The sequence below is a fragment of the Pinus tabuliformis genome, chromosome 9 (genome assembly GCF_031772625.1).
Source record: "Pinus tabuliformis cultivar Carrire ecotype Pingquan chromosome 9, CPIR1, whole genome shotgun sequence".
In the NCBI taxonomy this organism is placed as follows: Eukaryota; Viridiplantae; Streptophyta; class Pinopsida; order Pinales; family Pinaceae; genus Pinus; species Pinus tabuliformis.
Window position 1 is genome coordinate 378,268,745 of NC_142307.1, and position 12,504 is coordinate 378,281,248.

General features: G+C 33.9%; 1 pseudogene; it reads right to left on the reverse strand.

The window, feature by feature from the left end:
• Window positions 1-1,019: 1,019 nt before the first annotated feature.
• LOC149148746 (AT-hook motif nuclear-localized protein 16 pseudogene) lies at window positions 1,020-2,756 on the reverse strand (annotated as a pseudogene).
• Window positions 2,757-12,504: the final 9,748 nt, after the last annotated feature.

The following is a 12,504-nucleotide window of genomic DNA, read 5'->3' on the forward strand; positions in this document are numbered from 1 at the left end:
TTGAAAGCCAAATTTGGGTTACATAAGGCTAAAACTGCTAGCTCGTATTGTATAGTTATTTTAATGGAAAAAGACATTCTGATCTCGAAAAATAGAATTGGGCATCAACACTGTCAGAGACATTTTGGAGCAGAAATTTAGAAGCATCAGTTGAAACTGAGAGACAAATATTGGTTGCGCAAAATAAAATTGTTCTGTCGGATTCATGGCTTTTGACCCTTGTTGCATCAAGCTACAGTCTGGATAATATGATTTTTTACTAGATAAAGATGTTTGGAAGCAGCAGCACAGAGATATTGGTTGCACAAAATAAAATTGTTCTGTCAGATTTCATGGCTTTTGACCCTTGTTGCATCAAACTACAGTCTGGATAATATGATTTTTTACTAGATAAAGATGTTTGGAAGCAGCAGCACAGAGTCTGAGAGTTATAGTTGGGTATCAACACTGTTAAAAACGATTACAAGCAGAAACAAGGAAATGGGTGCCTTGGTTGAACCTGAAAGCCAAATTTTGGTTGCATAAGAATAAAATTGTTAGCGGAGGCCGTATGGCTTTCTTAGCAGAAAGAGACATTTTGAAGTAGGAACGTAGAATTAGGTAACAACACTGTCAAACACATTTTCGGGCAAAAACTTAAAAGCCTCAGTTGAAACTGATGGACAAATTCTGGTTGCATAGAATAATTTTTTTTGCCTGGATTCTACGCATTTTGACCTGAAAGCAATTTGAAGCAGGAGGTTAGAATTGGGCATCATCAACGTGAAAGGCCTTTTGATGTAGAATCTGACCATTGGGTTTCTTGGTTGAAACGGAAAGAGAAATTTCTGATGCATAAAATTAATTTTCTCTCTGGGACTGTGGTTTTTGACTGGAGAAGTTATATTGAACCAGAATTTTAGAGTTGGACATCAACGAGGTGAAAATCGTTTTGAAGCAGAAATTAGAAATGGGTCCCTTAGCTGAAACTGAAAGCTAAATTCCGATTATATATAATAAAATTGTAAGCTGGAATTGTATGTTTTTTTATAAGCAGAAAGAGACATTTTGAAGCAGAAACATAGAATTGGGAATCAACACTGAAATACGATTTGAAGCAGAAACTGCGAATTGGGTACCATGGTTGAAACTGAATGCCAAATTCAGATGGGTCAACCGTTACAAAAGTGTTGGACAGAATCATGCAACTTATTCTTGTGAGAAATTATACAAGGCAAACAAGCTTTGAAAGCAAATCTTTTTTCGTTAGAGCAAAGAAGCTCTATTTTCTCCTTCCTGTTCGACCACAACGATGATGACAAAGAACGAATTTATTGTCCAACCCAAAGTCTAACTTGCCCCGAAAAGGATAAAGCAGCACAGCACAGCACAACTCTGAATATAATTTGTACAGCTAATTATAAATGAGCTGACCTCTTCGTGGGGGTGAAGCCAAGTGACCGCGGGGCAAAGACGAAGGAAGAGTACTAATAGGGGGCATGGGCATGCTGTGCCCAGGCGTAGACGTCATGAGGCATTTGGCCATTGGTGAGCATACTAGGGGGGACGTTGAAGGTGGGCATGGAGGACGGATCGGGCATTTGCTGCTGCTGCTGCTGCTGCTGCTGGGCCGCCGTCATAGGGGATGTTTGAGAGAGACCACCAGAGCGCTGGAGCGGCATAGGCAGCGGCATAGGCATCGGTCCCTCCTCCTCATCTAACGGCAGGCGTTCGTAAGGGGAGTTGCGGAATGTTGCAGCGGTTACCACGACTGGGCCGGAGGCCACCAGAGCGCCCACAACGCTCCCGCCCACCACTTGTCCTTGTCCACCGGCGAGATAGATTGTGAGTCCTGTAGCCCCGGGCGGCACAGGCGGTGGCAGGAACGACCCGGACAGGGATAGGATCTCGAACCGTCCGTGCAAAGTCACGATTGCGCTCGGCGCGGCCGCCTGTCTCAGGTTCACATTCATCACCATCCCGCTCCCGCTAAGAATACAGATTCCCCGCTGCCGCCTGCGTGCTAACGTCGCCAAGCTCTCCGCTACGTCGCACCCGTTGACAATCTCTAGTACGTGAGCCTTGAGGCCGTTGGGGCTGTCCTGGTGTATAATTATGGGCGCCTTCGGCTTGTTTTTCGACCCCGACGGCCTCCCGCGAGGCCTCCGGCTCATCTCCGCCTCGCCATCGTCTCCTTCGAGAGACTTGCCGGTGGCGTTGCCGTTGTCGTTGCTGTTGCTGTCTCGCCCTCGTTTCTTCGATCCGCTGTTCCCGCTGTTCTCGTCTTCAGAAGTGTGCAAGTCCCTGGGTTGCAGCTGCCCGTGACCGTGGCCATGCCCGGGACCGGGACCCTGTCCAGGACCCGGGCTTGTGCCCATGCCCGGATCCACGCCAGCCATCCCCGCAGTTCCCGCCCACCACCGATTTGCCATAACTGCGTCCTTGCAGATTCAGTACAATAAAATCTTTCTATTTTTCTCCAGCCTTCGCTTCAAATTTTCCCTTCCTTCAATCACGCCTCAAGCCATGTTTCTTCTGGCTCTACTTTCAATTGTGATCCAACAGCCCAGTGGCAAATTGGGTAGAACTTGTGTAAAGGCCTTGGCCTTGTACTGAAAGTTTTCTTCCTCTACTAAAAAAAATCACGCCGGGAGCAAGTCTCAGCCTTCGCTACCAGCAGCAAACGAAAATAAAAAGCATCAATAACGAGACGTCAACCCAAGTAAAAGGAACGCTGAAAGGAGGAAACCGGTATTTCTACGGCCGCGGTGTTGGCACACGAGAGTTACAGTGGGTTTTGCAATTAGGTCTGTGATTAGGGTTAAGAGTTATGGGGCAGCGCGCTCGTCGGCTAGTGGGGTCATCGACCTCGTTCTTGTCTCTTTCTCGCTCGACTCCCAACGTTCGTTTAACCATGTACGACCCTTCTCACTGGTGGATCTCACTCTGAAATCTGAAAGACTTTAGTGACATTTCTAACTTTAAACTACTCGAAATCTGAAAGACAAACAATTATTTTCTATTGCAATTGTATCTATCTGACTTGTAACACGTTACCAGCCTCTTCAACGCTCTATGAACTGCCACAGGCATCAATCCTATGGCATGACATACCTAATTGCCACCACCCAGCGCTCTCCAAGAGTTCATTCTTTGATTTTGTAAAACAATAAATTTATTCCTTATTAATAATTAAATAGCTTTTGTAGGACTGGAATTTATCCTCCTTCAGCATATTATCGGAATTTGTCTACATAAAAAATTTAATTTAAAATTAATTATATATTACATATTCTGAAATATATAATAGTTATAATTTTTTTCAATTGTGGTTTACTATTATTGAGTGGGTTTTACATGGTAATAATTCAGGCCAATTCACTTGAAAAGATTTATTTGTTGATTGGTTTATCTGGTCAAGCTTAATTCCAAGGATTTTTAATATATAATAATTATTGTTTTTTTAATTGTGGCTGATTATTATTGAGTAATCTTTATATCATAATAATTCGGACAAATCCACTTAAAAAGATTTACTAGTTAATTGGTTTATCTAGTCAACACTAACTCCAAAAATTTAAAAAAAAATTGACACTCTAACATAAGCCCCAAAATTTAAAAAAAAAAAATTAACACCATGACATCCCAATTAAACTATTTTTAATGGGATTAATTTACTCGAAAATTTAATTTAAAATTAACTATATTACAGATTCTGAGACATCAATTTTATTTTTTATTTAGAATTGAATACGGCTGAGGAAAATTTTTTTAATTAACGTGGTACGAGCTTTTTTTGCAACTTATTAACCTTAAGAGGTATAATATATGATATATCAAAAAATATATATAAATTATCTATTAAAATATAATTATATAATTCTAAGAGAAAGGAAATTTATAAAAAAAATTTTTTATAGAAATTTAAAAAAAATAATATCATAATGTAAATTTAGAATAATAAGTTTTTTTATATATCTAAATGGTAATATCAATGATTTAAACGTTGAAAATCTTATCTATATTTATTTTTAAATTTGAAAAATTATAACAATTTAAAAAGAGATGTATTAATTAATTACCTTTTACATTTAAAGAAATAAGAAAATATATATTTAAATTTGATGTAATTTTCTAAAATTAATATTTAGTATGTAAATCAATATCTATTTTTAATCCATATTTAATACAATTTGAGTGGGCCTAATGGTTAAGAGCACATGTTTCCTCTTAAGAGGTTATAAGTTCAAAAACAAGAGGGGTCGAGCATCTATGCACTCAAAATTGTTGTTTCAAAGTGGGTCCCTTGTCCCACAAACAAGGGGTCTCATACACCAATCTGGTGTCTAGTTTGGCCTTGACCTTAAAAATGGATAATAATAATAATAACATCCATAAACATAAAAAAATATGCATAATTTTTTCTCATTTAACTTTATATTAAAAAAATTATACACAAATGGAATTTATAATCAATTGTGAAGTATTTAATTATTGATTGTTTCCCTTGCAATAACTTATTAGCACAATATAGTTGGTCACTATCCTACTATGAAGTGTCATGTAAACTATTTGATTACAAATTCAAATTATAATGGGTCAACCCAAAAAAATAATAATTTCAAAGCAATATTATCTATATTCATGAATAAGAACATTAACATTGAAAAAACATAAAGTTGTAAAATATTTATTTTTCACTTTATAAATAATAAATATAAGTAATTTTCAATTATTAATTTTGTTGTTGATAATTATAATTAACGTAGAGGGATTGTTTATAAATACGGAGATAACATGAGTCAAGAGGGATCTAATTTCTTCACGTGCAATTTTTTTTATGAGGGGACATTATTTAAATGTTTTGTATAGTTATTTTATCTTTTATTTTATTTTATATTTTTTAAAATTTTTATTTTGGCACACATTACATATCATTAGAATGAGCCGTCTCTCTCGACTCAAATATAATTATTAATTTTATATTTTATTTTAGTTTTAATTTTATGTAATTTGACTGAGTCACATTGTTTTATTGATAATTATCATTACTATTTTGATTTTAATTTTATTTTAATATTTACAGGATATTACATCATATCTAGAGTCTACATACTAGTACAACCACATTAAAAATGTTAATATGGTTGATATATCCAAAAATGTCATAAATATAACCAAAAAATCTATTGCAACAAAAAAATAATTCCAAATCAAGAATATCTTACCAATGCACACATTTACGTGATTAACCATGTATAAAAAGGTTATGGGTCAACTTTAGCTTGATTAAAAAAAAGAATTACACATCTTATTTTAAAATGGCCTATTTATCTAAATAAAATTTGCTTATATATAAATGAATGTTATAAATACTAATGAGGAACTTATTAGAATTGGAATAATCTCAAATCCCTAAGAAATTGGTGGGTGGCCAGAGAATAGGCACAAATCTAATTTTTAAAATTTATTAGAAGTAATGAACCATTTTTCTAAACAAAAATTTAGCTTATTAAATGAATGTTATATATAATAATGACTAACTTATCATGGAGGAACTTATTAGAATTCGAATGATCTCAAATCTCTAGGAAATTGGTTGATTTTTTAAATTTATTAAAATTCAAAGCAACCTAACAAACTCTGTAACACACTACATCCCTTGATAAGTATTCAAACTAAGCATATACTGAGCATATTTCCTTGAGAATTAATCTAAGTCCTCATTGAAAAAAATAAAAAAAGGTCAACGGATCCTCATCCACCTTAATTTGAAACAAAAAGTCTTTGACAATGAGTTTGGAGAGTGCCTCTTTAAGCAATTTCTTTTAACCTTCTATTATTTTTTATTTGACAACACATGCAAATGCTTACAAAAATTTAATTAAAAAAAATTATAAAATTAAATTAAAATTAAATATTTATAAAATATTTTGATTTTGAAATGAGTTATGGTATTTGAGCAAGTGGTATTGATAAGCCATGGTATTGACCCATGGTATTGTAACAAAGCCTATTTACAAGTTAATAGTATCCATCTTAAAATAAAGGTTAATATACCTGGTTAAGAATCTAGTTATAATGTATGTTTATTCTAAGTATTAAGTTTTAATTTAAAAATTGTTAAAAAATTAAATTGAAGGAAAATATTTATATATATATATATTTTTAAATGAGTTATGGTATTTTGGTATATGGTATTAATAAATCATGGTATTGGCCCATGGTATTGTAAGAAAGTCTATTTAGAAATTGATAATGTCCACCCTAAAATAAGGTGAATATTGAGGATTAAGACTCTTCTTATATTGTAAATAATAGAATTTCATATGCGTATTAATTAAATTTAAATAGTGTGCCATAACCATTATTTTAATTTATATGGTAAAATAGATATACTATTTATATGTAATATATATACATATATTATGATTTTTTGTATTTAAAAAAAAATATCATTTTATTAACAAAAAAAATTACAATATAAAAAATATTTACATTCAACACTTACAGAGACACTAACAAAGTCTCTAATTCAATTAGAGAAATATTTTAACCATATTCCTTTCAGAAATATACTACTATATATTAACTTTAAATTTACTATACATGAAAATAGATATATAATTGCCTATACTTTTGGAGGATAGTTTACATTCCATGTAAATCTTCCCTATGTCATAAAAACTTGTGAAATTTTGCCAATACGTTTTGAGGATAGTTTGCATTCCATTTCAGCTGACTGGCTTGTCGAAATTTCCGAAAGCCAATTTGATCACTTAATACAGTGGGCTTCGCATTAACCATATTTCACAAACATTATACTCGGAGGGACTGCCGACGGTTAACATTAGATAAAATTGGAATGTTTATGTGGACGGATTGTGCGATCTATGGTTCCATCAAAATGGAATCGCCTCAATGACCATTCACACATCAATTGCAAACTTACTTCTTCTATGGATACCCTTTAGATTCACGGGGATACTTTAAGGAAATTGTACCTTCATGGGAATACTAAGGAAATTGTACCTTCAGGGGTGAGACTTCCTGGTATAACAAAGTTACCAAAAGCGGAAAAGGATGAAGCCTCTCCATTAGTTCACTGGTCACTATGTCAAATTACACATACGGGCAAATATGTACACTTGTTGGAAGCAGGTTAGGGCTCGAAGTTGGAAGCAGGTTAGGGTTGGAGAAACTGAATGGAGTGGTGGGTAATTGTAGTTTGAATTTTTTTTATGTTTTGATTTTTTTAAGTATATATTTTTAAATTACATTTTGTTTGAAACCTAATAAAGATGGGAAAGAATCACAAGTTTGTATTTCAAAATCTATATAATCAAATTGTTATAATTGTTGTAAAAAGTTCCAAATTGTTAAAAAAAAAATCTAAGGTGTTAAATTTATTTATCTATTTAAAAATACATTTTAAATGACATTAAATTAAGATTTAGAAAAAGATTTATACCTCGATTTTGTTTGAAAAGTTTGACATGTAGAATTCCTTTTTTTAATGAAAGTGGTAAAGGTTTTTAAGCCCAAAACCTTTACATATTCCAATCTTCTTTGTAGGTTTGAGATTGAACAGTAGGCTCAATCCAAACCCTCAAGCAAGTTCTTCATGGCACAAAAAATTTAGTCGCTTTTCATTGTAATTTTATTTGGATCTAGTTCGACTTCTTGTTTTTTTGTTGATTTTTTTTTCTTTTTCTTCCCAACTTGAATCCAACCTATATTTTGTACAAATTACCATGGATCTTTTGCAAGTGCATGATGATATTCTTGAAATCTTCTTCATTCCCCTAATCTTCCCTAGAAGTTTCTCTTACAACCATATTCCTTGTGGTTTCTGGAGGGGATCCATTTTCCAAAAGGGATTGTTCTTTTTCCACTAATGCTAAGTCTTGGTAATTAATACTCTCAACTGAAAGATCCACATCAACAAGAAATTTTTCCTTCTTTAACTCTATTGCCACATATGTGATTTCATTGATTGTATCTGATTCTTCTTGTTGTCTTCTGGTTCTTTCTTGTCATGAAGCTCTTCATCTTTGAATACCATATAGGGATAACCTTGTGCTTCTTCTCACCATTTGGACCTTCAAGATTTTTTTTGGTCTTTGAGATTTTGAGAACGTTTGGGGCCATTTTTAATTACACACCCCATTTCATAGCATGTTGTACGTCAAAATGAAATATTCTCATACTCGATATTTTGGACGTGGACATATTTCATGAGAAAACCCTTGTTGAAATCCATCTCCACACAAAAATGGACATAAGTAGTCGTGTATTTTTGTTTTGTTTTAGGACAACGACCATAAAGAATTCATAGTTCTTTCCCAATGGAGGAAAGCAATGTATGATCGAAAAAATGCATGGGAATGATTGAAATCATTATCCAAACTCGGGCTTTAGTGATTGATGTCATTTCCAAGTCAAAAGTGGGAGTCTGCAATTGCATAAAGGGGTCAACACTTCCCCAAATCCATGACATATCTTCACATATGGCCTTCTTATCCTCGATATTATAAAAAACCACAGTGAAGAAACCTCGAGCCATTGGATAAATATTCAATTCAACCGTCAAAAAGGACTTCCATTGTTATAGCGTTGATACCACTTGTTATAGCTCTGATACCACTTATTATAGATTTGATATGAAAATATAAAATAATAAGAATATACCCAAGAATAACAATATATTAATATAGATAGAAATGCTTCTTTATTGATCAAACCCTTAAGGTAGGGCAACACCATACATTCACTCCTTAAGGAAGGAGAACACTCCACAAGCCATATGCATGTTCATACAATAATCATTGACATCTCTCAATGGGGAGTCTCTAGCCTCTATATAGGCCTCATACATACAATACCATGAGTCATTACCATGGTTCCCTCAATACCATCTATCTAATACCATGGGCTTATTACATTGTTGCTAACTACTTGTGGTCCCCTACATGATACGGGTTAACCACCTTATTTATTACTATGGCCCATCCCATTATTACATTATTCGCTTGGGTACCTCCATTTCTACCCCATATTATCCCCCCTAAGTATACTACATCCATGTCTTAGAGATCCATTTGTGCAGATCGTTCAGTTGTGACGAGTAGCCATTAAACTTGCAAACCAAGTCATTCTCCAAAAAATATTTTTCACAACAGAAAGCTTTCTCACACACAGAAACATTGAGGGAATAAATTTCTTGAACCATAGGAAGGTTAGAACCAAACTTCAACATAGAGTTGTATGAAAATGTACAAGAGCTTTCTTGACCAACAAACATACCTACAAAATACACAATCTTTTTCACCAAATCAGAAGAATTCACCATTGAGCGATTTGTAGAGGAGATCTATGGAAAATACACACAAACAAAGAAAAGATTTATAACTAAGGTGAAACCCTAGTCATCGCAAGGGTTTAGAGAACTCCTTCCATCTACACTAAAACATTAGTTTTATGCTACAACCTAAATGAATAATACTTTGATATGTAGATTTTCGTAATAAAGATTTACTGTCATTTTTATGAGATATGTTTTTGATTTTTGTTTAATAGCTAGAGACAAGTCCTTACCAATCATAGATAGTATTATAACATTAAAAAAAGGGGTGTTTTTGGTCATGAAATATATTTGAAAAAAATCATTGTTTCACATAGAGGGATCCTAAACTAAACTACAAAATAATTCTATCTCTCTAAAAATTATAGCAATAGATTTTCTTGTCGACTATTATGATTTTAGCATTGATCAATGCATGTTAAAATTCTTAACTTTCAAAAATAAATATTTATTTTCAATTTGTATTAAGAAATTACTTTTTAAACCTTTGATTGGACCATAGCTTCAAGGCCTTATTGTAGCATTTCCACAATACAATGTTATGTAAATAATTGTCTCACAATTTTTTTGCTATAATTACTTGATACATTTGCAATATTCATGTTGTGATTTTTAAATATTTATGTAGTTATTTCTTGTCATTAGGCTTTGATAAAACCAACCAACATTAAAATTCTTGAAAATAGTTCATATTTAGGAAAATAACATATTTACTATCAGTGATTATATCCAATACCAATTAAAAAAAGATGTAAATAAATATAGCCCATAATTTTAATTTAAATATCAATAATTATAAATTCATGGACATAACTCTAACAAAATATTCTAGAATGTTCTTAGTAGAAGTTATAGATCAAAAGGTTAGATTTATCTCAAAATTAGTTATTCTGATTTATTCCCTTTTAATTCAACTGATTAATTAAAAAAAAACAGAAAGGTTATGTTGTAGCTCGTTTTCATTCTATTTCAAATATGAAAAATCATATATGCCCACAATTTTTTTTTTTTTGCAAAGAAATGCCAAAAAAATATTAGGATTGTTTTGTGTGATTTTATTAAAAAAAAGAAAGCGGAGAAACTAATTTTGGTCCAAGGTGGCGTAGGTCCACTATGCGAAGACATTTTTTTAAATATTTTATACGATGGTGGACCATTTTCCTGTGGTGGATAAGTTATGGTGAAAGAGAGCATACTTTTCAAGCGCAATGTTATCAGTAGCATCGGGGCCCACACATAAAGGGAACCCGACACCACAAAATTGATGACCATTATGCTAGGGGGTGCCCCCATAAGAGGTCTAGCAGGAAACCGTCGTCGGGAGACCGACTATCAAGATCATCCCTGACATCACTTTAGGTTAATATCACTTACTACTGTCGTACAGTGATGTGTGGTTTGACGGTAAGTCACATGGGCAAAGCCCGGGAGGACCGAAGTTCAAATCTCATTGAGTACAGTGACCTGCTGTGGTGGCGGCTAGAGGGGCGGACCCCCCTCCCGTGGGTGTGCTCTTGCTAAAATCATAGGATCTTAGTATACCCGACTTGCAGGCGGTTGGTTATGCTCTTGGTGTTATAGTGGCAGCCATGAGGTTTGATCCTGGGTCTGCCGTGGATTAAACTTGATAGTTACCGATTCACCATGTGTTAAGAAATATATATATATATATATATATATATATATATATATATATATATATATATATATCACTTACTACCGTCGGTGCCTTAGAGAGTGGTAAGTGGTTTTCATTCTAGTCTCTGGCAAGAGAGCATGATATCCAGGTGAGCGTGACAATCAACATATCCGCATCATGTATACATCAACCCTCCACCTTGCCACCTCATCCATGCTTCCACGTCATCCCTCAACATCATCCTTCCACTTCATATCCCACATCGTGTGTTCGTATTGTTTTGTCCATATTCAATTAATTCCTTTTCACCCACATATCACTAATAAAACCCAATTTTTCCCCAATTGACTCATTTTCACTGCATTCTCTTGGTGACAATAACCCCCTCCAACAACATGAAGCTTATAGGTCAACGCTCCAAGTATACCAGGTATTTAAATGCATTTTCCACTCTATCAATTTTAGAAGAGAGGTCTAAAATTTCAAGGAAAGTTACCCTTTCAGGTTCGGCCACTCATATTTCCCTCATGGATACTGAACACAACATTTTTTATTCAGTTTTCCCTATGAACTTAATGTAATTTCGCCAAAATGTACTAGTTAACTAAAATAAGCCAGAAGTTTATGATAGAATGGTCAAGTCTAGTTCATTCTCTGCAATTGTCCCTCAACCTTATCAATTTCCAGAATTTATTAGGTTAACCTCTTCCTTGTACCCTCAACAATGTTTCATCATGAATTCCTTAGGGGAAAACATTTCCCAAGTTTTTTCATTACTAAACCATGAGGCCCTAGCCTTTCCACAGTTTGATCAGTGTCTTTCATTTTCCGATGAAACTCTGCTATCGATATTTTAGAACCTATCAATAGAGGATTGAAGGAAATTGTATGCTTCTATTCTAGTTCCAAACATTGTTTTACCTTCAGATTCTACCCAGTTCCCTATTTCATGCTTTACTAAAGGTGTTGGACCCATTTTGCAAGTAATCATGAGGATTCTTAGTAGGGACAATGCATCAATGATAGATTGTCAATCCATAGGATTATTTCATTTGATGATGCAGCAAAATGTGCTGCAAGATATTTCTACATTTTGGGAGTAAATCATTAATTCTCAGCGCCTTAAATTCAACATAACTGAATGTTTCAGATTTCCCTCTCCCATAGTATATCATTTTCTATATGTAAATGTTGCGCAGTTTGTGGACCTTGGATTGAATGTTTCATATCTCAATACGAATAAACAAACGATTGTGAATTGGACTGATGTTGTCAGAACTCAACCAAATAATGAATGTTTCTCTTATTTATTTTCTTTCTTCATGTCAATTATTTACAAAATTATTAGTAATGCTACCCCTCCTTGAATTTTTCCAAAAGTTCAATCTTTGTTGCAAATACGTAGAGATTTAAAGGTTGGATATTGCTTTCCATTTGAGGATTACAAAACGATTAGATTATTTGGTGCATATATTCCTCCATATAGACTTCCAGTGTTTATGCCCATGAGAATATTTCCATT